General features: G+C 41.5%; 5 long non-coding RNA genes across 5 annotated transcripts in view; 4 read left to right on the top strand and 1 right to left on the bottom strand.

Moving 5' to 3' along the window:
* The window catches only part of LOC119028061, a 36,634-nt gene extending 14,987 nt beyond the window's left edge, over positions 1-21,647 (bottom strand). Inside the window, exons 1-4 of the long non-coding RNA XR_005077564.1 lie at positions 21,520-21,647; positions 18,600-18,778; positions 15,450-15,628; positions 12,070-12,248 (exon numbers count right to left, since the gene is read on the bottom strand). This is a non-coding gene — a long non-coding RNA (uncharacterized LOC119028061). The remainder of the gene's footprint in view (positions 1-12,069; positions 12,249-15,449; positions 15,629-18,599; positions 18,779-21,519) is intronic.
* LOC119028060 lies at positions 4-26,308 on the top strand. The gene is made up of 4 exons (XR_005077563.1): positions 4-206; positions 397-461; positions 633-817; positions 25,553-26,308. It is a non-coding gene; the product is annotated as an uncharacterized LOC119028060 (long non-coding RNA).
* Positions 14,977-15,945, top strand: LOC119028063. Its single transcript, XR_005077568.1, has 4 exons — positions 14,977-15,040; positions 15,262-15,366; positions 15,464-15,631; positions 15,769-15,945. It is a non-coding gene; the product is annotated as an uncharacterized LOC119028063 (long non-coding RNA).
* On the top strand, positions 18,133-18,731 carry LOC119028066. Its single transcript, XR_005077571.1, has 3 exons — positions 18,133-18,190; positions 18,412-18,516; positions 18,614-18,731. It is a non-coding gene; the product is annotated as an uncharacterized LOC119028066 (long non-coding RNA).
* Positions 21,053-21,651, top strand: LOC119028067. The gene is made up of 3 exons (XR_005077572.1): positions 21,053-21,110; positions 21,332-21,436; positions 21,534-21,651. It is a non-coding gene; the product is annotated as an uncharacterized LOC119028067 (long non-coding RNA).
* Positions 26,309-27,755: the final 1,447 nt, after the last annotated feature.

The following is a 27,755-nucleotide window of genomic DNA, read 5'->3' on the forward strand; positions in this document are numbered from 1 at the left end:
CTACTGTCCCAATGACAACAACTACTGCCCCTGTGACAACAACTACTGCCCCTGTGACAACAACTACTGCCCCAACAACAACAACAACCCCTGACGCTGTTACTTACGTCGTATCAGGAAGCTTGTTGAATGAAGTTTTTACAGATGACTTGCTCTCCACCTCCAGCCCTCGATTCATACAACTTTCACAAAGAGTTTCCGCTCGTGTGAGTAATTATATCCTTTTGCATTTTTCATTCATTTTGTCGGTACTGAGCATAATTATCTGGACAGAATGTTTTAGTTGAAATACAAGTTACTTAATAATCATTAAAAATTATTTCAGTGAAGTTGTTAAATTCCTTTTGAAGCATAACGTGCTTATCAGGCTAATTCAATCTTGTTGTCTTTCTGCAGTGTAATCAAATATATCGAGCAAGATTTGGTTCTGTCTTTGACCGGTGCATTGTGAGACAGTTCAGGTAAAAACATTTTCTCCTGAATTTAATTCTTACCAACTGCTGTGTGCAGCTTTATGGTCCTAAAAAGTGTGTCTCCTGATGTTAGTTGTGTGACAGACATTGCAAATGACACATAGATAGAAAGTCGTCTTATATCATTATTTGACATTTGTCTTCTGTTTTATGATACAGGGCTGCTCAAGCTCAACAAACACGAGTGGTTGGAACTGAAGTAGAGCTTTCAGTTGTGTTCAATCGGTCTGCTCCTGCTTCAGCACTCCCAATGAATTCTGCTGTTGCTCAAACCTTAGTTGATGCTGCAAATGATTCCAATGCCTCCAATGTGACCTTTGATGCCTCTTCAGTTCTGCTAGTATGTAAGTAAACTGTTAAACTCTGTCTAAGTCTGTTACACTGGTGCTCAGTGATGTCAGTTTCACAGCAAACGAGGAAATGCTTTTGGATCAGGCACAAGAACGTTTTTAATTTTTTAAACCTATTTCTTTAAAAATGCTTTCACAGCGGGTCCAGTTCCTGCAGCTACAACTGCCACACCTGAAACAGCTGTAACCACAAATGCTGCAACTTCTTCTTCTGCACCTGAAACAGCTGTAACCACAACTGCGGCAACGACAAACAGCAACATGTCCTTCCGATCTGTTAATCCATGCATTTATTTAATGCTGCTTTTCTTGGCCCATATCATGCTAATTTAATGAATAATTAACAACAACAGTTACTCTATACTGCTGGGATATACGCCGATCAGCCACAACATTAAAATCACTGACAGGTGACGTGAATAACATTGATCATCTCATCACAATGCAACGCTCTGATGGGAAACCTTGGGTGCTGGCATTCATGTGAATACCTCTTGACACACACTTCCTGTCCAAACACTGTTGTTGACCAAGTACACCCCCTCATCACAACAACAATACCTGACGGCAGCGGCACCCCAACAGGACAATGTGCCCTGACACACACAAACACTGCTCGAGGAACAGCTCGAGGAACACAATAAAGGGCACAAGGTGTTGACCGGGTCTCCAAATTCCCCAGATCCCAATCAGATCGAGCAACTGTAAGATGTGCTGAGCAGGTCTGGTCCATGTCTTGACAGGTCAGAACTTCTTTGACTGCACAAGGGGAACCTTCACATTATTAGGCAGGTGGTCATAATGCTATGCCTGATCGGTGTATATATTGTGGTATTGTTGTATAAAGATTTGGGTAAGTTATATATACTATGGTGTATTTAAAACAGGTTTAAATTTAAATGGATGAACCCCACAGAAACCCTGTACCCCATGTTCATTGTACTTTTACTGCCACACAAACAAACAGCCACCTCAATGACATGAAGGCTATAACTGGAAATTCATTTTGTGGGTACAAATCTAAGATTCATAGTAATCAAAAGTGTTGTATGTTTCAAATAAACGTACACATTTAACTTTGCACCGACTGGACGCATTGATGAAATGATATGTAATATTGATAGTAAGTTGTTCTAAAACTAAATGTTACATTTTGTGGGTGTTTTTAGTGGGTCTGTTCAGAACATGTTGGCTTAAGTTACACTGGTAATTGACATTGTTGTGCTGGTTTATAGTTTAAGCATTAGTGAGGTAGCTGTTACATTTCCGAGCTGTTTTATTCCCCGTTTAAACGCACCCTGCAGGAGAGACTTTCGCATTCTGTATTTGTAGTTTTTAAATGTAAGGGTTTCATAGCGGACAATATATACACTCATACCGATACATCCATGATAGGCTAATATTGGCCGATAAAATCAGCCAACAAATCAGTCGGTCGGGGTCTACTATTTGGCACAATGTTCATTGTTTGTCCTTCAAGGAATTTAGATGATAAAAAATTCCAAGGGGTCATGTAACTTAAAATAACCCTGCTTAAAGTGTATTGTGAGAAACATGAGAAAACCCTGCCTGAATAAACTCATTCCACTGCATACAATTTAAAGGTGTGTTTACGCAATACTTTAATGCAGTTATAAAAAGACGAGAAGTGAGAGGTGAATAGGAGCAGAAATCGCAAGACAGCCACGAGGAGGATGAGGCAGATGTAACAGTGTAGATTGGAGCACAATTAACACCACAGTATGGCCTTAAGACTCTTGCTGGGATGCTAATGGGGCGTTATAGTGCGGCAGATGTAGCACTACAAGGTTGACATGAGGAAAACACAAGAAAATGTGTAAAAGTAAGACAAACAAGTGTTTTTTCTTTTCTCTTTCCTTTTCCCTTTTTATTTGGCTACTGATTATGAGCACGACAATATGTCCATTATTGACACCTGATTGTGCTTCCAGTTAGAATTCCTAACCCCCTGTGTATTTTCTGTGCCGTGGTCCATTTCTACATTGTGGAAAATCAGAACTTAGTCCCCACAAAGAAATCCGCAGTCCAGCAGCATCAAACAACAGAAGCAAATCCTCCACAGGCTTGGATACGCAACAGAGAGGGGAAGTTCTCATGTTTCATGTCGTGTTACAATCCACTCGCACGTGGTCAATAAAAAAGTGATTAGTACATGTGAATTGCTACAAATTGTTTCATCGAGTCCCTTTGAAATAAAACAATTTATCAGTATATTTAATGTGACATCATTTTGTGTGAACATGCCATCATGCAGTTTACTTTTTGCACCAGGAGATGGGAGTGTAATGCATTCTGTGCCTTGTCACTAGTTTCTGCCAAAAACTTTGTCTCTGGCTGGTAACTTGATTTGAACTTTCCACCTGTACTGTAACTGTAACAAAAAAAAGTCACCTGATGACATCAGGTCCACTTGAAGTATGAAAAAAGTCATCAATCTCCTCTCCCACTGAGTCTCAAACTAATTTCACAGATTATTATTACATTTTGTTTAAAATGTGTATTTGTAATATTCCAACAAAACAATTAAGTATCCAATTTGTATTTAATTTGAATGATTTTAATAATAATTATCTGGGGGAAATAAGTCATTTAAAGCAGTCCCCTGGTCTAACACTGCTGGACTCTTTATGAGCGGTTTTAAAACAAGTGATTCAGCTTCATACTACTGGTTTGTTAAAAAAAAACAAAAAAAAAAACACACACACACACACACACACACACACACACACACACACACACACTTTAATGTGAACAGCTGGTGGAGTTAGGAACCTGGTGACACCAGAAGGTGGCAGCAGATCGTAACAATGCAGGTGTGCCCAGGTAACCACTCACCCAGCTCCTCATACCAACCAGGGCCGTTTATGTCTTTTTGGGGGCCCTATGCAAGATGCTGTTTGGGGGCCCCTATTTTGTCAAACTACGATGGATAGATTCCTAACCCTTTCAGGTGATCCACAAAGATGCAACAATGTTTTACATTTTAAGAGGAAAACAGGCTAGAGTTGTGAAAACCTCTCAAATTAAAATCAAACATCTTAAGTTGATCCACCCGAGTAAGTTGAACTGATAGGAAATGATAATACAAGGTAAACAATGGGGATCCTCTATAGGTCAATAAATGAAACTGATGCAGTGTCCTTCAAATTATTAATATTTTAAATTGGAAAACATTTTGAAACTTAAAGGGATAGTTTGTGTTTTTTGAAGTGGGGTCATATAAAGTACATATCTATAGTCGATCTGTTCCCTACTGTAATCACCGATCAGCGCAGCCTCAGTTTGGAGAAGCAGAGAGCCGCTCCAGCCCAGACGCTTTGTGCTGCAGTGAACGGGGTCCAGAGAAAAAGCGAAATAAACCACCTAAAACAAGGCTCCCCTTAAAAAATCTAAAACAGTTCAAGTGTACGTTGTCTACGGAAAATTCACACCGCCTTCCATCGCCATCAGACCTGCCTTTCTTTTGGCACTACATTTTCGCAACGGTAGCTGAGCTGAGCGTCTGGGCTGGAGTGGCTCTCTGCACCTCCAAACTGAGGCTGCGCTGATCGATGATTACCGTAGGGAACAGATCGACTATAGATATGTACTTTTTATGACCCCACTTCAAATACCCGAACTTTCCCTTTAAGAGTTGAATCCTGTGGACGACCAGGACAGATACTGGTCAGCCCTCAATTTAAACCAGACTCAAATTCAGTTTTCAGTGTATCCAGTATTATTTTAAGATTTTATCTCTGGTTGATTTTATTTTTTGATGTTGCTAAAGAATAAAGTATCCTTGTGAAAGAAGCCGACATAACATTCCAGCAGGCATTCATGTGGTTTTGGAGATAGGTGTGTGCCTGGGTGCAACCGTCAAATGATGGTTACAGACATATAGCAAAGCTGATACACATACCAAACACACCAAACACACAACTAACACACACCAGACACACACCAAACACACACCAGACACACACCAAACACCTGCCAAACACAAACATCGCCAGCTGAGCCACTTTGCCCACTTCATCCACAAAAAATCCTGATAATGTGTAATAACCGATTTTTTGGTGATATAAGTTAATGTTTCCTCATTATGTTAGTTGAAAAATAATATCACAATTAACACCTATCTGTCTGTGCAGGAGCCTGTTCAGCGAGGCTTTTAAGCATGAGCCCAGTGCCTGCACCTCGGTCGGAGGCCCGGCCGAGTCTCACGCCAAGTCCAGTGTCTGGTCCTCGGTCGGAGACCCGGCCGAGTCCAGTGCCTGCTCCTCGGTCAGGGGTCCGGCCGAGGTTGTTTATTGCCAGAGACCCTTCATCGGCTCCCAGGCCACCAGCTCCCGGCAAAACTCCGTCGGTGGTCCGGCCAAGACCCTGGAGGGTTTCCCAGCCAGTGGTCTGGCCACCGGCCTCCAGTGGGTCTCAGCCCACGCCTTCGTCGCCAGCCTCCAGGGGGTTCCAGCCCGCACCTTCTCCTTCGCCTTCGTCACCAGCCTCCAGGAGGATCCAGCCCGCACCTACACCTTCGCCACCAGCCTCCAGGGGGTTCTAGCCCGCACCTTTACCTTTGCCTTCGCCTTCGTCGCCGGCCACCAGCAAGTTCCAGGCCGTGCCTACGCCTTCGTCGCTGGCCTCCAGCAAGTTCCATGCCGCGCCTACGCCTTCGTCGCTGTCCTCCAGCAAGTTCCAGGCCGCGCCTACGCCTTCGTCGCTGGCCTCCAGCAAGTTCCAGGCCGCGCCTACGCCTTCGTCGCTGGCCTCCAGCAAGTTCCAGGCCGCGCCTACGCCTTCGTCGCTGGCCTCCAGCAAGTTCCAGGCCGCGCCTACGCCTTCGTCGCCGGCCTCCAGCAAGTTCCAGGCCGCGCCTACGCCTTCGTCGCCGGCCTCCAGCAAGTTCCAGGCCGTGCCTACGCCTTCATCGCTGGCCTCCAGCGAGTTCGAGGCCGCGCCTACGCCTTGGTCACCGGTCTCCAGCAGGTTCCAGCCTGTGCCTTTGCCTATGTCGCCGGCCTTCCGTGGGTTCCAGCCTGCGACAACGCCTTCGTCGCCAGTCTCCCATGCACCTCAGCCCACGTCCCTGGTATTCAGTGCGTTTCAGACCATGCCCCTTCTGCCAGTATCCAGAGCCCCTTCGCCTTCGTCCTCGCCACAGACCTCCAGAGCGCCTTCGTCTTCAGCCCCCAGAACGCCTACGTCTTTGTCTTTGTCACCGGCCTCTAGAACGCCTTCATGTTCATTGTCGGCCTCTAGTGGGCTCCAGTCCACGTCCCTGGTCTCCAGTGGGCCCCAGTCCTCGCCTCCACCATTCTGTTTGTTTGGACCTTGGCCCTCCCCCTGACCCCCTCCACATCACACCTGGCTTCCTTCCTCCTCTCTTTCCTCACCTGTTCCTCGTCATGTCATTAGTGTCTGTATATTTAGTCTCTGTGTTCCCCTCACTCTTTGCCCAGTCATTGTTTTCTGTTTTCTGTTTACGCTCTTGTCCACGCTCTTGTCCACGCTCTTGTCCACGCTCTTGTTCTTGTTCTTGTTCTTGTTCATGTTCTTGTCCATGTTCTTGTCCCTGCTCCTCCTGAATGGTATGTGTTCTTTGGATTTTGATTTCTGGTTTCTGATGTTTGATTTGAACTTTGAATTTTTTCTTTGTACTTTGTCTTGCCTTTAAGTTGTTACTTTGCCATGCTGTTTTGGTTGTCACTTTGTTTCTTGTCCCCGTTTTGTCTGCCTTGGTGTTTTTGCATTTGGCTTTAGCTAAATTAAAGCTCGCCTTTTGTTCCTCCTTATCTTTGCCTCCCGTGTGTACTGCGTTTGGGTCCACCTTTCCCTTCCATAGTTTTCCCTTTAAACCCCAACCTGACAGATGCCAAATTGACCTGGGACATAGAGGAGAGGGTGAGAGCAGCCACAGAAGGACAGCCAGGTCCCAGCTCCTGCCCATCTAACTGCCTTTTCGTACCTCCAGCCTTGAGGACAGATGTGCTACTATGGCCCACTCCTCCAAGCTCTCCTGCCACCCTTGTGTTCAACGGACACGGCATGCCCTTCTCCAACGTTTCTGGTGGCCCACCTTGAAGGAGGACATCCAGGAATTCGTCAAAGCCTGTCCAACTTGCAATCAACACAAATCATCCCGCTGGCCACCTGCTGGGCTGCTTCAACCTCTTCCTGTTCCTTATCGCCCATGGTCCCACATATCTTTGGACTTTGTTACTGTTCTTCCCACCTCTGACGGCCACACTGTTATCCTGACCATCGTGGACTGCTTCAGCAAGATGGTCCACTTTGTACCTCTCTCCAAGCTCCCCACTGCTAAAGAGACTGCTCAGTTGGTCCTGTTCCATGTATGTTGTTCGTTTTATGGTATTACATCCTTTCTGTAAAACTGTTGTGCAACCTTTCCACATTAATATTGGTGTACTTTTGCCACTGTTTTGTAAAAACTTGTAGGTGCACCTGGTTCAACTGAAATCTGAATCGTGGGGTGTTATTATAAAAATATTTCAACCGGTTACAAAGACAGACTGACTGACTATAAAGACTGCTAACACTGATCAATGAATGGAATGTATAGATTGTGGCCAGTTTGACAACATTCTGCAAAAGTGACGCTTGTGATACTTAAAGCACATGTTTATAGTCGTGAGTGAGCGTGTGACTGACTGTAACTCACTGTAACTTTAACTGACATTTCACATTTAGACGATATTTCACTGGGATTTGCAATACTGGCTTTTAACTGAGAAAAAATCTGATGTGATTTCTTTACAATAAGGGCTGTTTTAAAAGCAATAACAAATATGAGGACAGGATGAGAACTTCCAGTCTACCGAGTGAGAGATCAATACTTAATCTGTTCAGCTACCTGGATAGCTACAATTTTGGGGGGACTTTTACATTTGGATTACTAACTTTTGTTGATATTTGTGGACTGGAACCATTCTGCTTCTCCTACACCACCTGGCACCCTGGGCCAGTTCTAGCCAGTTTGGTGCCTTAGGCAACATTAGGACGCCAACATGTTGCAGAGCAGGTTCAGAGTTTAGAATCAGCTAGAAAAGCAAAGCTGTTTCACTTATAAACTTGCTGTTAGGAAAGTCCTTTCACAGCATCAGTTTTCTGGTACACCATTTGTTATTTATTTTTTGTTTTTTTATTGATTAGTGCTGACTCATATACACACACTCACGCTGCAAAATAAACTTTGCACATATGTAAGATATATTTGCACAGACAGGTAGGTGTTAATTGTGATATTATTTTTCAACTCACATAACGAGGAAAACATTAATTTGTATCAACAAAAAATGTGCACATTATCATTATCAATATTTTTCGTGGATGAAGCAGCTTGCCAGTTTCGGGCCAAGTGGCTCAGCTGCCCGTGTTTGGGTTCGGCAGGTGTTTCTTGTGTGTTTGTTGTGTGCATCCCTGTCTGGTCAGGATCCTGCAGTGCCTCTGACCAAAAGTCCCTGCAGAGGGTGGTGAGGACAGCGAAGAAAATCACTAGGATTTCATTTCCTCCCATCCAGGACGTTGCAAAAAAACACTGCCTGACCAGGGCTGATGACATCAGGAGTGACACCTCACACCCCCACCATGGACTTTTACACTTTCATTTACATTGTGAACTTTTTTTTTAAATTCTTTCTATTGTTTTAGTATCAGTAAAATGTCTTCATCTACTGTGCACTTTATTTACTGTCCGTCTCTATTTGTTGTGCACTGTCTTTATTTGTTGTGCACTTTACTGTTTAATTGAGTGTTAGGTATGTCTTGTCTTGTCTTCACCGTGGGATAGTTAGAAACGTAATTTCGATTCCTTTGTATGTCTGGTACATGTGAAGAATTGACAATAAAGCCAACTTTGACTTGCTTCAGGACTCTGGAAAGAGGCTCTGCAGCCTTCGAAGCAGAACAGCCAGATTCTGTGATGTCATTTGGGGTGGGAAAATACATATGAGGCTATATGGTCGTTGCGATTTAATCTTATGATTTCCAGAAAACATAAACATTTCTCTGATTGTACTGAGAGTTGTATTCAGTCACACAGTCTGCATGCACCCGAAATGTTCTCCTCTGTTCCTACTGCTAAGCAGGAAGGTGAGAGTCCCAAACTACTGACCAAACATTCTATTGTAGTGATAGCTGAATTTGAACTATATTATATATACACATACATATTCTCTTTTTATTTCAGAACTGTTTTTAATACATGGAAATCATTCTGAAATAAATATGGATTATAGGCTATTATTCTGAAAATGACATTACTGTCTGAAGGCTGTCACAGGCTCAGTTTTTAAGATTTAGACAGCCTCCACTATTTTGTTTTAAAAAAAAAAAAAAGTAAAAACAACATATTTATTTCAGGCCTTTCAAGGGCCCCCTCCCCCATAGGGGCCCTGGTAATCAGTCCCACTTTTCCCTACAGTTTGACGCCCCTGCCAGGCACACACCTCTCTCCAAAACCACATGAATGCCTTCCTGAATGTTATGCCGGCTTGTTTCACAAGGATACTTTATTCTTTAGCAACATCAAAAAGTAAAATCAACAAAAATACAATCTGAAAATAATACTGGATACACTGAAAACTGAATTTTGGTCTGTCCTGGGTCAGTTCACAACTCGTCAAGCACTGACGCATTGACATGGCAGTTTGTGTCAGTTTGTGGTGCACAGTCCTTCACCAGTTAATCTTGCTGTAATTCAAGATGTAAAGATGCATTGACAGGACTGCAGATTCCAAGTGTTATGTGCCAACACAAATTGAAGAGCCTGAATGGTTGAGTGACAACAGCAGAACACGCCTGATCTCTGAGGTTATATGCGGGTTGTGTATTTCTGCAGAGCTGTACAGTATAAGAAGAGCAGGTGTTCTGATAAGGTGTAGTATCACCATCCAGGGAAACTAACTCCAGCACTGACCTGTTCAACGTGATGAAGCTCATCTTTTCTCTGAGTCTCATCTGGGCTCTCTCCAGCACAGGTAACTCTACTTAATCTTACTTCAGACTTTCTGCAGGTACTAGACAGTATAATGCAGATCTTTAGACAAGTTTGACTATAATTCATTAAACAAATTTAAGTCTTACACTTCATATCAGTTTTGTAGTTTTATGTCCTTGTAGATAAAACTTGGGGGGTACATTTGAATGTTACGGTATAGCAGTAATAGACGGAGTCTGTTAAAATAACTCTTAATTATTAATAATTTAGAACTGGAGGAAGGAGATCGGAGCCAGCTCAAAGTTAACAAAGTTTATTCTCGTACAAGAGGAGCAATCACAGAGCAACACAGGTTTCTCTTAAAACTATTTCTGCGACTGCTACTGAGTCTGCATAGTCCAGTGGCGTAGTGAAAATACCATTACAGAGGTGATAAAAGCACCAAATTTTGCGTGGTGTTTCCTAAGGGTCTATAGTGTAATTTTGGCCTAGGAGCCCTCAGAAAAAAACTTTGTATTGGTATATCACACAAGTATACCATTATCAATGAAATACGCTTAAAAACACAGCGATTTTCAAGTTCCTGCACAAGATAAAGTGTTCAAATGAATCCCAAAGATAACATTTTATATGTTTATGAACTTTTACATAACTAAAGCTTCAATACATGCCAAAGTATTAAACAAGTATGATCTTTATTGGCCCTGTAATTGATAATTATGTGTTGTTACAGTTGCTTTTGCAAAGAGGTGAGCAGCCTAGACTTGCTTTTCCAGGTGGAACAATCCCCCTTACAGCAGCAATTAATAAGTTCTCTGCAGGCTGTGGGGACTTCTGGAAGTGTCAACCAAACTAGTTCCCATGACCCCGATTCCTTGGTCCATCCATAGTCTCTTGGAGAAGGAATACCAATATGGCAGGAGAGTTCTTTCCTTGCCTGGACAATCGAGCTTGAAGGACTGGACTTGACATGAGTCAGAGTTTAGTTGGACGATTGTCAATCGTCCTGAATTGTTCGACATTGGCAAGAAATGCTCTATAGGCATCAAATTTATCACCACTTGTCCCAGCCTAGTTCAGCGTCATGTTGAAGTCTCAGAAACTAATCTTATGCAATTATAAAAGAACAAATAAAGACATTCTGACCTGCAACACATCTATAATAGGAAACCAAAATAACTGAAAGTACGTCTAGCTATATACTGTCACACACAAATAGGATTTAATGTGATGTGATGCAGCGTAACATAAAACTAATGGCCAAACTATGAACTCAGTAGATAGCTATATGAATGACCTAAAGTTGAATTGAAAAATAAAAGAGAAAACCAAGATCTCTTAACATTTAAGCAATTTTGCTGCCTTTTTTTATAGAATAATTCCACCTATATTATACAGGCCTTTTTGATGTTTTTTGGGTCTAAGGTGTCTTGGTACTCTATTTTACACTTATAATTTGGAAGATCCACTGGCCTGAGCAGAAATTAACAAAAGGAAGCTTATTCAGTGATCTTAAAAGGCCATTACCATGAAAGTTTTACTCAAGAGGAAAAAAAAAAACAAAAAAACATTTTATTGTTTTGTAAGTGATTTGACACTAAATTTCAATATTTCAGCTGGGTTCCTAGGCTGAAATCATTCAGGGGGTCCTAAAGAAGCTGCATGTAAAGTTTGGTGCTTTTATCACCTCTGTAATGGTATTATTTAATTTGTGCATACCCCACTGGACTAGCATGCAAAGAGGAAGTCATGTAAACACAGAAAGTTCGGACAGGGTGAGTGAGTGGCACATATGACAGCTAACAGAGGGGTGAATACTCATTTCCTTAAACTTGAGTAGAAAAACAAGTTATATTAAGAGGTACAAGACTTCAATTCAAATATCCCTATATATCAGTACAGAATTTCCATCGCAGAGTCTAAAAAGGTGATAAATAATGACAACTTAGATTAATGTCCTACAAACTAGACACCATGTACACAGCCTGGTGTAATTTAAAAACCTGTTGCACAAGAGGAAGAAAAGTTTTTGGCCACCACAGGCGATCAAAGAATTGAGATGTGATCATCATTCATAACTGTTTTTCTCTTTATTGCAGCTGGAGCCCTTATGTGTCTAAATTGTGTAGATGAGCAGTGTTCAAACCCACAGACTGTGACATGTCCTGACTCACAGACGATGTGTGTAACAGCTACTTCTCTAGGTATTCATTCCTTTACATCATCTATTCTATTTCTCTTAAATATACTGTGTGTAGTGTTGTGAGTCCAACATTAACAAACTAACCTTTGATTTTGTAGAAACCCGTGCCGGAGGGGTAGAGACACATGTTTTCAAGAGGTGTGCATCGTCCTCAGTGTGTCCAGCCACAGGCCCTCGTTCATTTTCAACCAGCTTTAGGGGTGATGGTGTAGTTACATCTGCTGAGTGCTGCAACACAGATAACTGCAACACAGCAACTTTGCCTGGTAAGTATAGACAGAATATAAAATTAAATATATTAACAAATAGAACACTGACGTCTTCTAACGTGTTTGATTTTCATCATGAAAAACTTTAATGTTCTCTTTTTTTGAGTAAATTATCTTGCTTTTTTCTGTTTCAGCTCCAGTGTCTCCGACAGCTAACAGCCTGCAGTGTTTCACTTGTTCGGGCGAACCATGTACCACTCTGCAAAGATGCAGGGGAGACGAGGACCAATGCTTTCAATCGACAGGTGAGTCTTTATGACAGTACAACACAGATTGTCCAGTAAATGTTGCTGTCTTGAAGTTTTTGGAAGAAGTCACTACATGTGAACTCTAGAAAATAAACCATTTGAAGAACATTATTAGATATAGTAACTAAAGAGCTGAACGTATGTACTGTATAATGTTGAGGTACTTGAATATACTCATCTGAGAGGCAAATGAACATTTCACTGCACTGAAGTTATATGAAGGTTATCGTGAGTTGTTAACTGAAAGATCTGATTACTATACAACGAGTAGTTTCGACCAAGCAATCTGATTGGTCAACAAGAAATTTAGACTGTGCTCAAATCAGCATGACAGCACGCCTGACTCATTACTCAAAATATTACTCCACCAAGTCTGTAACAACATTGTAACTGTCAGAGCTGGAGCAAAAAAATAAAAAGTGCAACTTGAAATTCAAACTTAATGCTGTAAAATATGCAGAGGAAAACTCGGGAGAAGCAGCCACTAGACGTTTCTCTCATTTAAACCTTGCACTGGACTAAAATTAAATCGCTCAGTAGATTTGGACTTTCTTGCCGGACATTTGACAGCACCTCTGCTCACACAACTGAGCCACATTTGCCCTGATGGAGGTCACAGTTGAACCCCCAAGAACAGCTTCAAGATGGCGTCAGTAAGTCTGGACCTGTACTTGCATTTATTAAAGGGAAGGAAAAGTGTCTCACATAGATGTGTGCTTCCAAAAAGTCGACTCGACACTTTGGACAGCTCTGGGTGTGATAGAAGGAGTTCTCTCAGAAATTGTCAAGTCACGTCTGCTTTTCCTTTCACCTCACAAACTCAGCTGCTCTTCTGTCACTTCGAACTTTTCATTAATGTCCCCAATGAAACTATCTTCAGGCATTGTCCTGTAACTGTTCATAGAAGTCACTTGATAACTCGTTCATCCGTTCAGACACTGTGTTTGCCGACAGAGAGATATTGTGGAACAAGCTCTTCTATTCTGGACATAGAAAATCAGCCCCTTGCAACATGCAATAGTTCAGAAACAGAAAAGATGTTGTTGAGACGAGCCCCTCTCACATGAATATTTTTTAAGATACATTTGCATTTATTTCATTTGCATAGCGTAACGCCCCTTGTGGACCGTAGCGCAAAGACTCTTGGGTATTCTGTTGTTGTTGGTGTAATGTATGGTTTGTGAATATGTTGTGAATAAGATGATGTGTAAGAAGGTTGCAGGTTAATTCACATCCTTTGTTCTGTGGTTAAATTGTGTCAAGTTAACAAAGATGATATAAAATGTTGGCACTGTGAGTGAAGGGGTGTTTGCTGGGAGAGACATCCTGTCTGTAAAGCTACTGGTGTGAATTGAAATAAGTTACTAATCTCTGGCTGGAGTTTGTAAAGCTATAATCTGTGTACTCCTTATTGCTGAACTGTCACAATTTGAAGGTGTAGTCTCAGTATCAGTTGGTGTTAAACCTTTAAAATAACTTCACAGACTGTATAAAATTATATTAAGGGATGGGTAGAAAAAGGGAGGCAGTTTGAGACCCCTGGTTTAGAATTTCAACTAAGCTCCCCCTACTAACAATAATTCCATAAAAACAAATTAAAACAACAGATAAGAATGATATTAATGAATAAAGTTAAATTTCTTAAGTTTAAGTTGGTTTTTTTTCATGGAAGGCCTTCATTTGTAATAATATTTGGACATCATGGTGCCACTTATTTCAAACAAATGAAGAATCTGAATATTTCTTCCTGACATCATTAAGAAACACCATCATAGTTCATGTGTTAAAACTATAATTATTTTTATTGTTTTGTGTCAACAGCTGAGTCTCTTGGCTCCCCTTTTCCACTCTGGGGCTGTGCAACTTCAAGCTCATGTACAACTGCTACCAGCCTACGTACGATACCTTTCCAGATAGTGCCAATTACGCTCGCCAATGGGCCGAACTGCTGTGGGACCAGCAGGTGTAATGGCCCCACGACAACAACTACTGCCCCAACGACAACAACTACTGCCCCAACGACAACAACTACTGCCCCAACGACAACAACTACTGCCCCAACGACGACAACAACTACTGCCCCAACGACGACAACAACTACTGCCCCAACGACTACAACAACTACTGCCCCAACGACTACAACAACTACTGCCCCAACGACGACAACAACTACTGCCCCAACGACTACAACAACTACTGCCCCAACGACGACAACAACTACTGCCCCAACGACTACAACAACTACTGCCCCAACGACGACAACAACTACTGCCCCAACGACAACAACTACTGCCCCAACGACGACAACAACTACTGCCCCAACGACTACAACAACTACTGCCCCAACGACGACAACAACTACTGCCCCGACAACAACAACTACTGCCCCATTGACAACAACTACTGCCCCAGTGACAACAACTACTGCCCCAACGACGACAACAACTACTGCCCCGACAACAACAACTACTGCCCCATTGACAACAACTACTGCCCCAGTGACAACAACTACTGCCCCAGTGACAACAACTACTGTAGGTAAGTCGTGGTGCCCTTTAAGTATCATCACGTTGTAAACTCTGTCTAAAAACACTAGTTTAGCGGTGAATGGTGATCACCTGTGTATCGTTTTGACAGCTGTTTTGTACACTTTTAGAGAAGACAGAATGTTTTGTTTGTGTTTTGACTAAGAATTAGTATAGGCGATCAAAGAATTGAGATGTGATCATCATTCATAACTGTTTTTCTCTTTATTGCAGCTGGAGCCCTTATGTGTCTAAATTGTGTAGATGAGCAGTGTTCAAACCCACAGACTGTGACATGTCCTGACTCACAGACGATGTGTGTAACAGCTACTTCTCTAGGTATTCATTCCTTTACATCATCTATTCTATTTCTCTTAAATATACTGTGTGTAGTGTTGTGAGTCCAACATTAACAAACTAACCTTTGATTTTGTAGAAACCCGTGCCGGAGGGGTAGAGACACATGTTTTCAAGAGGTGTGCATCGTCCTCAGTGTGTCCAGCCACAGGCCCTCGTTCATTTTCAACCAGCTTTAGGGGTGATGGTGTAGTTACATCTGCTGAGTGCTGCAACACAGATAACTGCAACACAGCAACTTTGCCTGGTAAGTATAGACAGAATATAAAATTAAATATATTAACAAATAGAACACTGACGTCTTCTAACGTGTTTGATTTTCATCATGAAAAACTTTAATGTTCTCTTTTTTTGAGTAAATTATCTTGCTTTTTTCTGTTTCAGCTCCAGTGTCTCCGACAGCTAACAGCCTGCAGTGTTTCACTTGTGTGGGCGAACCATGTACCACTCTGCAAAGATGCAGGGGAGACGAGGACCAATGCTTTCAATCGACAGGTGAGTCTTTATGACAGTACAACACAGATTGTCCAGTAAATGTTGCTGTCTTGAAGTTTTTGGAAGAAGTCACTACATGTGAACTCTAGAAAATAAACCATTTGAAGAACATTATTAGATATAGTAACTAAAGAGCTGAACGTATGTACTGTATAATGTTGAGGTACTTGAATATACTCATCTGAGAGGCAAATGAACATTTCACTGCACTGAAGTTATATGAAGGTTATCGTGAGTTGTTAACTGAAAGATCTGATTACTATACAACGAGTAGTTTCGACCAAGCAATCTGATTGGTCAACAAGAAATTTAGACTGTGCTCAAATCAGCATGACAGCACGCCTGACTCATTACTCAAAATATTACTCCACCAAGTCTGTAACAACATTGTAACTGTCAGAGCTGGAGCAAAAAAATAAAAAGTGCAACTTGAAATTCAAACTTAATGCTGTAAAATATGCAGAGGAAAACTCGGGAGAAGCAGCCACTAGACGTTTCTCTCATTTAAACCTTGCACTGGACTAAAATTAAATCGCTCAGTAGATTTGGACTTTCTTGCCGGACATTTGACAGCACCTCTGCTCACACAACTGAGCCACATTTGCCCTGATGGAGGTCACAGTTGAACCCCCAAGAACAGCTTCAAGATGGCGTCAGTAAGTCTGGACCTGTACTTGCATTTATTAAAGGGAAGGAAAAGTGTCTCACATAGATGTGTGCTTCCAAAAAGTCGACTCGACACTTTGGACAGCTCTGGGTGTGATAGAAGGAGTTCTCTCAGAAATTGTCAAGTCACGTCTGCTTTTCCTTTCACCTCACAAACTCAGCTGCTCTTCTGTCACTTCGAACTTTTCATTAATGTCCCCAATGAAACTATCTTCAGGCATTGTCCTGTAACTGTTCATAGAAGTCACTTGATAACTCGTTCATCCGTTCAGACACTGTGTTTGCCGACAGAGAGATATTGTGGAACAAGCTCTTCTATTCTGGACATAGAAAATCAGCCCCTTGCAACATGCAATAGTTCAGAAACAGAAAAGATGTTGTTGAGACGAGCCCCTCTCACATGAATATTTTTTAAGATACATTTGCATTTATTTCATTTGCATAGCGTAACGCCCCTTGTGGACCGTAGCGCAAAGACTCTTGGGTATTCTGTTGTTGTTGGTGTAATGTATGGTTTGTGAATATGTTGTGAATAAGATGATGTGTAAGAAGGTTGCAGGTTAATTCACATCCTTTGTTCTGTGGTTAAATTGTGTCAAGTTAACAAAGATGATATAAAATGTTGGCACTGTGAGTGAAGGGGTGTTTGCTGGGAGAGACATCCTGTCTGTAAAGCTACTGGTGTGAATTGAAATAAGTGACTAATCTCTGGCTGGAGTTTGTAAAGCTATAATCTGTGTACTCCTTATTGCTGAACTGTCACAATTTGAAGGTGTAGTCTCAGTATCAGTTGGTGTTAAACCTTTAAAATAACTTCACAGACTGTATAAAATTATATTAAGAGATGGGTAGAAAAAGGGAGGCAGTTTGAGACCCCTGGTTTAGAATTTCAACTAAGCTCCCCCTACTAACAATAATTCCATAAAAACAAATTAAAACAACAGATAAGAATGATATTAATGAATAAAGTTAAATTTCTTAAGTTTAAGTTGTTTTTTTTTTCATGGAAGGCCTTCATTTGTAATAATATTTGGACATCATGGTGCCACTTATTTCAAACAAATGAAGAATCTGAATATTTCTTCCTGACATCATTAAGAAACACCATCATAGTTCATGTGTTAAAACTATAATTATTTTTATTGTTTTGTGTCAACAGCTGAGTCTCTTGGCTCCCCTTTTCCACTCTGGGGCTGTGCAACTTCAAGCTCATGTACAGGTGCTACCAGCCTACGTACGATACCTTTCCGGATAGTGCCAATTACGCTCGCCAATGGGCCGAACTGCTGTGGGACCAGCAGGTGTAATGGCCCCACGACAACAACTACTGCCCCAACGACAACAACTACTGCCCCAACGACAACAACTACTGCCCCAACGACGACAACAACTACTGCCCCAACGACTACAACAACTACTGCCCCAACGACAACAACTACTGCCCCAACGACTACAACAACTACTGCCCCAACTACAACAACTACTGCCCCAACGACTACAACAACTACTGCCCCAACGACAACAACAACTACTGCCCCAACGACTACAACAACTACTGCCCCAGTGACAACAACTACTGCCCCAGTGACAACAACTACTGCCCCAGTGACAACAACTACTGCCCCAGTGACAACAACTACTGTAGGTAAGTCGTGGTGCCCTTTAAGTATCATCACGTTGTAAACTCTGTCTAAAAACACTAGTTTAGCGGTGAATGGTGATCACCTGTGTATCGTTTTGACAGCTGTTTTGTACACTTTTAGAGAAGACAGAATGTTTTGTTTGTGTTTTGACTAAGAATTAGTATAGGCGATCAAAGAATTGAGATGTGATCATCATTCATAACTGTTTTTCTCTTTATTGCAGCTGGAGCCCTTATGTGTCTAAATTGTGTAGATGAGCAGTGTTCAAACCCACAGACTGTGACATGTCCTGACTCACAGACGATGTGTGTAACAGCTACTTCTCTAGGTATTCATTCCTTTACATCATCTATTCTATTTCTCTTAAATATACTGTGTGTAGTGTTGTGAGTCCAACATTAACAAACTAACCTTTGATTTTGTAGAAACCCGTGCCGGAGGGGTAGAGACACATGTTTTCAAGAGGTGTGCATCGTCCTCAGTGTGTCCAGCCACAGGCCCTCGTTCATTTTCAACCAGCTTTAGGGGTGATGGTGTAGTTACATCTGCTGAGTGCTGCAACACAGATAACTGCAACACAGCAACTTTGCCTGGTAAGTATAGACAGAATATAAAATTAAATATATTAACAAATAGAACACTGACGTCTTCTAACGTGTTTGATTTTCATCATGAAAAACTTTAATGTTCTCTTTTTTTGAGTAAATTATCTTGCTTTTTTCTGTTTCAGCTCCAGTGTCTCCGACAGCTAACAGCCTGCAGTGTTTCACTTGTTCGGGCGAACCATGTACCACTCTGCAAAGATGCAGGGGAGACGAGGACCAATGCTTTCAATCGACAGGTGAGTCTTTATGACAGTACAACACAGATTGTCCAGTAAATGTTGCTGTCTTGAAGTTTTTGGAAGAAGTCACTACATGTGAACTCTAGAAAATAAACCATTTGAAGAACATTATTAGATATAGTAACTAAAGAGCTGAACGTATGTACTGTATAATGTTGAGGTACTTGAATATACTCATCTGAGAGGCAAATGAACATTTCACTGCACTGAAGTTATATGAAGGTTATCGTGAGTTGTTAACTGAAAGATCTGATTACTATACAACGAGTAGTTTCGACCAAGCAATCTGATTGGTCAACAAGAAATTTAGACTGTGCTCAAATCAGCATGACAGCACGCCTGACTCATTACTCAAAATATTACTCCACCAAGTCTGTAACAACATTGTAACTGTCAGAGCTGGAGCAAAAAAATAAAAAGTGCAACTTGAAATTCAAACTTAATGCTGTAAAATATGCAGAGGAAAACTCGGGAGAAGCAGCCACTAGACGTTTCTCTCATTTAAACCTTGCACTGGACTAAAATTAAATCGCTCAGTAGATTTGGACTTTCTTGCCGGACATTTGACAGCACCTCTGCTCACACAACTGAGCCACATTTGCCCTGATGGAGGTCACAGTTGAACCCCCAAGAACAGCTTCAAGATGGCGTCAGTAAGTCTGGACCTGTACTTGCATTTATTAAAGGGAAGGAAAAGTGTCTCACATAGATGTGTGCTTCCAAAAAGTCGACTCGACACTTTGGACAGCTCTGGGTGTGATAGAAGGAGTTCTCTCAGAAATTGTCAAGTCACGTCTGCTTTTCCTTTCACCTCACAAACTCAGCTGCTCTTCTGTCACTTCGAACTTTTCATTAATGTCCCCAATGAAACTATCTTCAGGCATTGTCCTGTAACTGTTCATAGAAGTCACTTGATAACTCGTTCATCCGTTCAGACACTGTGTTTGCCGACAGAGAGATATTGTGGAACAAGCTCTTCTATTCTGGACATAGAAAATCAGCCCCTTGCAACATGCAATAGTTCAGAAACAGAAAAGATGTTGTTGAGACGAGCCCCTCTCACATGAATATTTTTTAAGATACATTTGCATTTATTTCATTTGCATAGCGTAACGCCCCTTGTGGACCGTAGCGCAAAGACTCTTGGGTATTCTGTTGTTGTTGGTGTAATGTATGGTTTGTGAATATGTTGTGAATAAGATGATGTGTAAGAAGGTTGCAGGTTAATCTCTGGCTGGAGTTTGTAAAGCTATAATCTGTGTACTCCTTATTGCTGAACTGTCACAATTTGAAGGTGTAGTCTCAGTATCAGTTGGTGTTAAACCTTTAAAATAACTTCACAGACTGTATAAAATTATATTAAGGGATGGGTAGAAAAAGGGAGGCAGTTTGAGACCCCTGGTTTAGAATTTCAACTAAGCTCCCCCTACTAACAATAATTCCATAAAAACAAATTAAAACAACAGATAAGAATGATATTAATGAATAAAGTTAAATTTCTTAAGTTTAAGTTGTTTTTTTTCATGGAAGGCCTTCATTTGTAATAATATTTGGACATCATGGTGCCACTTATTTCAAACAAATGAAGAATCTGAATATTTCTTCCTGACATCATTAAGAAACACCATCATAGTTCATGTGTTAAAACTATAATTATTTTTATTGTTTTGTGTCAACAGCTGAGTCTCTTGGCTCCCCTTTTCCACTCTGGGGCTGTGCAACTTCAAGCTCATGTACAACTGCTACCAGCCTACGTACGATACCTTTCCAGATAGTGCCAATTACGCTCGCCAATGGGCCGAACTGCTGTGGGACCAGCAGGTGTAATGGCCCCACGACAACAACTACTGCCCCAACGACAACAACTACTGCCCCAACGACAACAACTACTGCCCCAACGACGACAACAACTACTGCCCCAACGACTACAACAACTACTGCCCCAACGACTACAACAACTACTGCCCCAACGACGACAACAACTACTGCCCCAACGACTACAACAACTACTGCCCCAGTGACAACAACTACTGCCCCAGTGACAACAACTACTGCCCCAGTGACAACAACTACTGTAGGTAAGTCGTGGTGCCCTTTAAGTATCATCACGTTGTAAACTCTGTCTAAAAACACTAGTTTAGCGGTGAATGGTGATCACCTGTGTATCGTTTTGACAGCTGTTTTGTACACTTTTAGAGAAGACAGAATGTTTTGTTTGTGTTTTGACTAAGAATTAGTATAGGCGATCAAAGAATTGAGATGTGATCATCATTCATAACTGTTTTTCTCTTTATTGCAGCTGGAGCCCTTATGTGTCTAAATTGTGTAGATGAGCAGTGTTCAAACCCACAGACTGTGACATGTCCTGACTCACAGACGATGTGTGTAACAGCTACTTCTCTAGGTATTCATTCCTTTACATCATCTATTCTATTTCTCTTAAATATACTGTGTGTAGTGTTGTGAGTCCAACATTAACAAACTAACCTTTGATTTTGTAGAAACCCGTGCCGGAGGGGTAGAGACACATGTTTTCAAGAGGTGTGCATCGTCCTCAGTGTGTCCAGCCACAGGCCCTCGTTCATTTTCAACCAGCTTTAGGGGTGATGGTGTAGTTACATCTGCTGAGTGCTGCAACACAGATAACTGCAACACAGCAACTTTGCCTGGTAAGTATAGACAGAATATAAAATTAAATATATTAACAAATAGAACACTGACGTCTTCTAACGTGTTTGATTTTCATCATGAAAAACTTTAATGTTCTCTTTTTTTGAGTAAATTATCTTGCTTTTTTCTGTTTCAGCTCCAGTGTCTCCGACAGCTAACAGCCTGCAGTGTTTCACTTGTTCGGGCGAACCATGTACCACTCTGCTAAGATGCAGGGGAGACGAGGACCAATGCTTTCAATCGACAGGTGAGTCTTTATGACAGTACAACACAGATTGTCCAGTAAATGTTGCTGTCTTGAAGTTTTTGGAAGAAGTCACTACATGTGAACTCTAGAAAATAAACCATTTGAAGAACATTATTAGATATAGTAACTAAAGAGCTGAACGTATGTACTGTATAATGTTGAGGTACTTGAATATACTCATCTGAGAGGCAAATGAACATTTCACTGCACTGAAGTTATATGAAGGTTATCGTGAGTTGTTAACTGAAAGATCTGATTACTATACAACGAGTAGTTTCGACCAAGCAATCTGATTGGTCAACAAGAAATTTAGACTGTGCTCAAATCAGCATGACAGCACGCCTGACTCATTACTCAAAATATTACTCCACCAAGTCTGTAACAACATTGTAACTGTCAGAGCTGGAGCAAAAAAATAAAAAGTGCAACTTGAAATTCAAACTTAATGCTGTAAAATATGCAGAGGAAAACTCGGGAGAAGCAGCCACTAGACGTTTCTCTCATTTAAACCTTGCACTGGACTAAAATTAAATCGCTCAGTAGATTTGGACTTTCTTGCCGGACATTTGACAGCACCTCTGCTCACACAACTGAGCCACATTTGCCCTGATGGAGGTCACAGTTGAACCCCCAAGAACAGCTTCAAGATGGCGTCAGTAAGTCTGGACCTGTACTTGCATTTATTAAAGGGAAGGAAAAGTGTCTCACATAGATGTGTGCTTCCAAAAAGTCGACTCGACACTTTGGACAGCTCTGGGTGTGATAGAAGGAGTTCTCTCAGAAATTGTCAAGTCACGTCTGCTTTTCCTTTCACCTCACAAACTCAGCTGCTCTTCTGTCACTTCGAACTTTTCATTAATGTCCCCAATGAAACTATCTTCAGGCATTGTCCTGTAACTGTTCATAGAAGTCACTTGATAACTCGTTCATCCGTTCAGACACTGTGTTTGCCGACAGAGAGATATTGTGGAACAAGCTCTTCTATTCTGGACATAGAAAATCAGCCCCTTGCAACATGCAATAGTTCAGAAACAGAAAAGATGTTGTTGAGACGAGCCCCTCTCACATGAATATTTTTTAAGATACATTTGCATTTATTTCATTTGCATAGCGTAACGCCCCTTGTGGACCGTAGCGCAAAGACTCTTGGGTATTCTGTTGTTGTTGGTGTAATGTATGGTTTGTGAATATGTTGTGAATAAGATGATGTGTAAGAAGGTTGCAGGTTAATTCACATCCTTTGTTCTGTGGTTAAATTGTGTCAAGTTAACAAAGATGATATAAAATGTTGGCACTGTGAGTGAAGGGGTGTTTGCTGGGAGAGACATCCTGTCTGTAAAGCTACTGGTGTGAATTGAAATAAGTTACTAATCTCTGGCTGGAGTTTGTAAAGCTATAATCTGTGTACTCCTTATTGCTTAACTGTCACAATTTGAAGGTGTAGTCTCAGTATCAGTTGGTGTTAAACCTTTAAAATAACTTCACAGACTGTATAAAATTATATTAAGGGATGGGTAGAAAAAGGGAGGCAGTTTGAGACCCCTGGTTTAGAATTTCAACTAAGCTCCCCCTACTAACAATAATTCCATAAAAACAAATTAAAACAACAGATAAGAATGATATTAATGAATAAAGTTAAATTTCTTAAGTTTAAGTTGGTTTTTTTTTCATGGAAGGCCTTCATTTGTAATAATATTTGGACATCATGGTGCCACTTATTTCAAACAAATGAAGAATCTGAATATTTCTTCCTGACATCATTAAGAAACACCATCATAGTTCATGTGTTAAAACTATAATTATTTTTATTGTTTTGTGTCAACAGCTGAGTCTCTTGGCTCCCCTTTTCCACTCTGGGGCTGTGCAACTTCAAGCTCATGTACAACTGCTACCAGCCTACGTACGATACCTTTCCAGATAGTGCCAATTACGCTCGCCAATGGGCCGAACTGCTGTGGGACCAGCAGGTGTAATGGCCCCACGACAACAACTACTGCCCCAACGACAACAACTACTGCCCCAACGACAACAACTACTGCCCCAACGACGACAACAACTACTGCCCCAACGACGACAACAACTACTGCCCCAACTACAACAACTACTGCCCCAACGACTACAACAACTACTGCCCCAACTACAACAACTACTGCCCCTGTGACAACAACTACTGCCCCGGCAACAACAACTACTGCCCCAACTACAACAACTACTGCCCCTGTGACAACAACTACTGCCCCTGTGACAACAACGACTGCCCCTGTGACAACAACTACTGCCCCGGCAACAACAACTACTGCCCCTGTGACAACAACTACTGCCCCTGTGACAACAACGACTGCCCCTGTGACAACAACTACTGCCCCAATGACAACAACTACTGCCCCCGTGACAACAACTACTGCCCCAATGACAACAACTACTGCCCCCGTGACAACAACTACTGCCCCACTGACAACAACTACTGCCCCTGTGACAACAACTACTGCCCCTGTGACAACAACTACTGCCCCAATGACAACAACTACTGCCCCCGTGACAACAACTACTGCCCCTGTGACAACAACTACTGCCCCAATGACAACAACTACTGCCCCAACGACAACAACTACTGCCCCTGTGACAACAACTACTGCCCCCGTGACAACAACTACTGCACCCGTGACAACAACTACTGCCCCGGCAACAACAACTACTGCCCCTGTGACAACAACTACTGCCCCTGTGACAACAACTACTGCCCCTGTGACAACAACAACAACCCCTGACGCTGTTACTTACGTCGTATCAGGAAGCTTGTTGAATGAAGTTTTTACAGATGACTTGCTCTCCACCTCCAGCCCTCGATTCATACAACTTTCACAAAGAGTTTCCGCTCGTGTGAGTAATTATATCCTTTTACATTTTTCATTCATTTTGTCAGTACTGAGCATAATTATCTGGACAGAATGTTTTAGTTGAATTACAAGTTACTTAATAATCATCAAAGATTATTTCAGTGAAGTTGTTAAATTCCTTTTGAAGCATAACGTGCTTATCAGGCTAATTCAATCTTGTTGTCTTTCTGCAGTGTAATCAAATATATCGAGCAAGATTTGGTTCTGACTTTGACCGGTGCATTGTGAGACAGTTCAGGTAAAAACATTTTCTCCTGAAATTCTTCGAAAAAGTGTGTCTCCTGATGTTAGTTGTGTGACAGACATTGCAAATGACACATAGATAGAAAGTCGTCTTATATCATTATTTGACATTTGTCTTCTGTTTTATGATACAGGGCTGCTCAAGCTCAACAAACACGAATGGTTGGAACTGAAGTAGAGCTTTCAGTTGTGTTCAATCGGTCTGCTCCTGCTTCAGCACTCCCAATGAATTCTGCTGTTGCTCAAACCTTAGTTGATGCTGCAAATGATTCCAATGCCTCCAATGTGACCTTTGATGCCTCTTCAGTTCAGCTAGTATGTAAGTAAACTGTTAAACTCTGTCTAAGTCTGTTACACTGGTGCTCAGTGATGTCAGTTTCACAGCAAACGAGGAAATGCTTTTGGATCAGGCACAAGAACATTTTTAGTTTTTAAACCTATTTCTTTAAAAATGCTTTCACAGCGGGTCCAGTTCCTGCAGCTACAACTGCTGCACCTGCAACATCTGTACCTGCAACTACAACTGCCGCACCTGAAACAGCTGTAACCACAACTGCTGCAACGACAAACAGCAACATGTCCTTCCGATCTGTTAATCCATGCATTTATTTAATGCTGCTTTTCTTGGCCTATTTCATGCTAATTTAATTAATAATTAACAACAACAATTACTCTATACTGCTGGTGCCATGGTTCAGTGTCTTGCTTTATCCTATGATTTCCATGCCCTCTTGTGTCTTGTCAGTGTCTCCTCTGTGTTTTTCCCCGTTTCTTCCCTTCCCCCCATGTTGGATGTTTGTCTCCCTCTGTCTGCCAGTGTTATTTCTCCTCTGTGCTTCCCCCTCATTATCTCACCTGCCCTCTTCCCTCCTCTCTCTCCTCACCTGCTCCTCGTCTCCTCATCAGTGTCTGTGTATTTAAGCCTTTGTTCCCCATTCACTTGGTCAGTTTGTTGTTTTTTTGTGTGTGTGCTCTGTGTGATGTCCCTGCTGAAGTCTCCTCTCACGTCTCCTGTTTGATATGTTTTTGGATTTTGATTTCTTTGTTGCATTTTGATTTGAACTTTGCTTTTGGGTGTACTTTGCTTTAGCCTTAGTTGCTACTTTGCTTTGTTGCTACTTTGGTTTTTGGTCCTTGGACTCATTTTCTTTTGTGGTCCTTGGTTTTTGTTTGCATTCAGCTTTGGTTTCAATAAAGTCCTCAAAAGTTCAATAAAGCATTTTGGTCCTCCACTTCAACCTCAAACCTTAAAAGCTGGGATATACAGCGATCAGTCACAACATTAAAACCACTGACGGATGACGTGAATAACATTGATCATCTCATCACAATGCAACGTTCTGCTGTGAAACTTTGGGTGCTGGCATTCATGTGAATGCCACTTGACACGCACCTCCTACAAACACTGTCCAAACAGTGCTGAAGGCGGCCATGCTGCTTTCTGGTCCGCCGCTCCAGAATATTTCAGAATTACTCCTGCAAAGACAAAACTCTTCAGGTTACCGAGCAAAATAGATTCTAAGCAAATATTCATACTATATAATTGAGTTATGTTATGCAATGATGTAGAAATTCATAATCTGTGATTATATTAAATATTGCAATATTCAGCACAGTGTCCCTTTAAAGCATGCACTCAGTTTCAAAGTTATTATTTTTGAGCAGTTTTTAACACATTGTATTTGTTAGAGTAATAAACAAAGATAAATGACTGATGAGCACTTACTGAGGGAATATTTTTGTGTATATTTCACAGGTATTACAAAGGGGACTGCTTGTGCCTAACTGATGATATGGTCTTAACCTATATTCTGTGTGAAGAACTAAAGGTCATTTAGTATAGTTGACTTCAAATTGACTTTAACTTGAAAAGGTAATGCATCAAAAACACAACTAAACTGTAGGAATGTAGGCAAAATTGTGCAGTTTCTATTGTCACAATAAATATTCTAAAAATGTGGTAAAGAAAGATGCAACTAGCTCAGAGTTAACAATCCACTGCCACAATAGTCCATAATAATCCACAATATGTATTAGTGTTGTTTAGCAAACTTCACATTAGAGACCTACAAACTGAGGACACACTAAAATAATACCAAAGTAATGTTACATGAAAAATATTTAACAGCAGTGGAGGTCTGTGACAGAACAGCAGCTCCACTGGACGAGGATACAGCAGACATGACAGACTTCTGCCTGACAGCACATCCTCCCTCCCAAATGTAATGCCAACACACTGGACCTGCTATAATTCACCAGAACATGTGTCACTTCAGTCAGTCAGTCTGATGGCATTCACATGTGACACATACATTTTATATTTTCCCTTTCCTAAAGCTAAATCTTAAGCTAGCTACAGATTCGGCATCAGCTCCCCCTCCACCCACATCATGAAAACAAACCTTACCTTTATCCTGTGAGCGTTTTTCTTAATCGAGTTTCTCTTTTTTCTGAACCAGATGAATGGTTTGTTTTGATGCCAATCCCATGAATGTGCGGTACTGGCAGGAAACATGATAGGTTGTGGGCGTGGCCAGGGGACTCATAGGTCTCATCAATATATAGCCCAGAATTAATTGTTGAGGATTAGGAAGTCGGCAATCTTGAATGGTGTGTGTTGATTTTCATTTTGCCGACACAGCTTAGAGGACTTCGGGACGTTCACA

Source organism: Acanthopagrus latus, chromosome 11 (genome assembly GCF_904848185.1).
Source record: "Acanthopagrus latus isolate v.2019 chromosome 11, fAcaLat1.1, whole genome shotgun sequence".
Classification (NCBI taxonomy): domain Eukaryota; kingdom Metazoa; phylum Chordata; class Actinopteri; order Spariformes; family Sparidae; genus Acanthopagrus; species Acanthopagrus latus.